A 2700-nucleotide genomic window follows, 5' to 3' on the forward strand; every position below is an offset into this window, starting at 1 on the left:
ATTTGCTGATTATTAATACTAAGGTAGTCGTTAGGTTCAGGTATTGGATAGGATTAGGGATGTAGAATAAGGTCATGCGAAATAGGTGCTTTATAAGTACTAATAAACAGCCAATATGTTAATAATAGGCATGCTAGTAACATCTATGGGTTATGTATGTAACCCCGGTTCCCCGAGGGAATGAGACGCTGCGTCACAAACACTTTGGGGAACGCCATTGGTGAACCTCGCTCTGAATACGTGTGCATAGTCCAATAGAAAGAGGCGTGACGTCACAAACGTGATGACGTCACCAACCAGGAAGCTATAAAAGCATGTGCGCTGGCAATGGCATCAGCTTCCAAGCATGAAGCGAGTGCTCACAGGGATGCCGGAAGACTGGTAACGAGACGCAGCGTCTCGTTCCCTCTGGGAACCGGGGTTACATACATAACCCGAGACGTTCCCCCTCCAGGAACTCAAGGTGCATCACAAACGCTTTGGGGAACGAGATGCCCACACATCCAGGATTCCAAGTCCCTGCCACTGACTAGGGCAGAAGAACCGAGGTGCCAGGGGTGGCGCTGAGGTCAAGTTCATAGAAGCGAACGAAAGTGAGGGGCGTGGACCATCCTGCTGCGTTACAGATGTCCTGAAGAGGGACACCAGAGAAAAGAGCTTTGGAAGCAGCCATAGCTCGGGTAGAGTGAGCCTTGGCTCCCAGCGGCGCGGGGAGACCAGAGGACTCGTAGGCGGAGCAGATGGCATCCACTGCTCAAAGTTTGCTTAGCGGCCAGTAAACCACTCTTGGGTTTACCGTAACATACCAGCAGCTGGTCTGTCCTATGCCACAGGGCAGCTCTGTGGACATAGGCATCCAGTGCACGAACTGGGTACATGCAATTAAGTTTCCGATGTTCAGGATCCTGGCTGAGCTGACTGGCTGAGGTATAGTGGTTGGGACCTTGGGAACATACCCTGCTCTAGGGTAGAGGAAGGCTTTGGCCATACCTGGTGAAAAGTCGAGACACGAAGGGGCCACCGAAAGGGCCTGCAGGTCCCCCACTCTTTTTAAAGAAGACAATGCTAAAAGCAGGGTGGTCTTAATTGAAAGGAAGCGGTCTGAGATCTCTTCAATGGGTTCGAAGGGAGGATTACACAGAGCTTCAAGTACCACAGCCAGGTCCCAGGTAGGGACACGAGGTCGTACTGGAGGCCTCAGCCTCAGCACACCGCGGAGGAAACGCATGACTAGGGGATTCTTACCCACTGAGAGGCCACCAAGAGGGGTGTGGTAGGCCGAAATTGCCGCCACCAGCACCTTTAGGGTGGAGTGGGAAATTCCCATGGAGAAACAGGCCTGTAAGAACTCCAGAACTGTACCCATCGGGCAGTTAACAGGGTCTACACCAAATTGTGAAGAGCCTCCACCTATAAGCATACATTTTCCTCATTGAGGGAGCTCTGGTTTGGAGGATGGTCTCAACAACCTCGGTTGAGAGACCAGAAGCTATGAGTTGTGCCCCCTCAGGGGCCACACCCACAGCTTCCACAACTCCGGGCGGGGGTGAAGGATGGTACCCCCTGCCTGTGAGAGAAGGTCCCTCCTGACGGGAATCCTCCATGGAGGGCCGTCCAGAAGGGCCACTAGGTCCGAGAACCATACTCGACCCGGCCAGTATGGGGCTACTAACAGTAGACTGACCCCGTCCTGGCAAACTCTCTCCAGAACTCCTGGGAGCAGAGCAATTGGAGGAAAGGCATACAGACGTAGCTTCAGCCGTCTGTACCATGGGGACATTGCGATGTCTCCTGAGTCGCAAATAAGTCCACCTGGGCCTGACCAAAGACTTTCCAGATCTGATTCACTACTTCTGGGTGAAGTCTCCATTCCCCGGGCCTCAGCCCCTGCCTCGACAGGATGTCTGCTCCCCAATTGAGATGCCCAGGATGCAGGGTGAGAGTCCCAGGCCGAAAGGAAGAACGTGATATTGGTATGCTTCGCCCCTGAAAGCAAACCTCAGGAACTTCCTGTGACGAGGAAGGATGGAGACATGGAAGTATGCGTCTTTCAAATCTATCGTGACAAACCAGTCCTCGGACCTGATTTGAGACACAATCTGACTGAGAGTTAACATTCTGAACTACAGCTTCATAACTGCACGGTTCAACCGGCGCAGATCTAGAATAGGACGCAAACCTCCATCCTTCTTTGGAACAATGAAGTAGCGGCTGTAGAACCCGCACTCTCTCTCGTGAGGAGGGACCACCTCGATGGCCTCCTTCCTCAGAAGGGAGTTCACTTCCTGTTCCACAACCAGAGCCTGCTGGTGGCGCCAAACTGGATGTAATATCCTTTCTCTACAGTATGCAGGACCCGTGCGGACACATTTGGCAGTAGTTTCCACGCTGCTAATTAGTCTGCTAGGGGAACCAGCTTCTCGAGGCTGGCCTCTGGAGTTGCCAGAGCTATTAATTCGGTGCCCTGTAACGACTGAACAGCAGGAGAAGTCCGAACTAACTGCTCTAGGGACCCCCGTAGGGGTGGCGAGCTCCTCGGCTCCGCTACGCAAGTGGGCGGAACAGACCGAGGTTTTGCACAAAAAAGGTGGAATAACAGACACAATGGCACAAAGCGCTTCGCTGAATGACAGAAGCTGACGCCGTTGCCGGCACACATGCTTTTATAGCTTCCTGGTTGGTGACGTCACGCCTCTTTCT

Source organism: Garra rufa, chromosome 14, assembly GCF_049309525.1.
Source record: "Garra rufa chromosome 14, GarRuf1.0, whole genome shotgun sequence".
Classification (NCBI taxonomy): domain Eukaryota; kingdom Metazoa; phylum Chordata; class Actinopteri; order Cypriniformes; family Cyprinidae; genus Garra; species Garra rufa.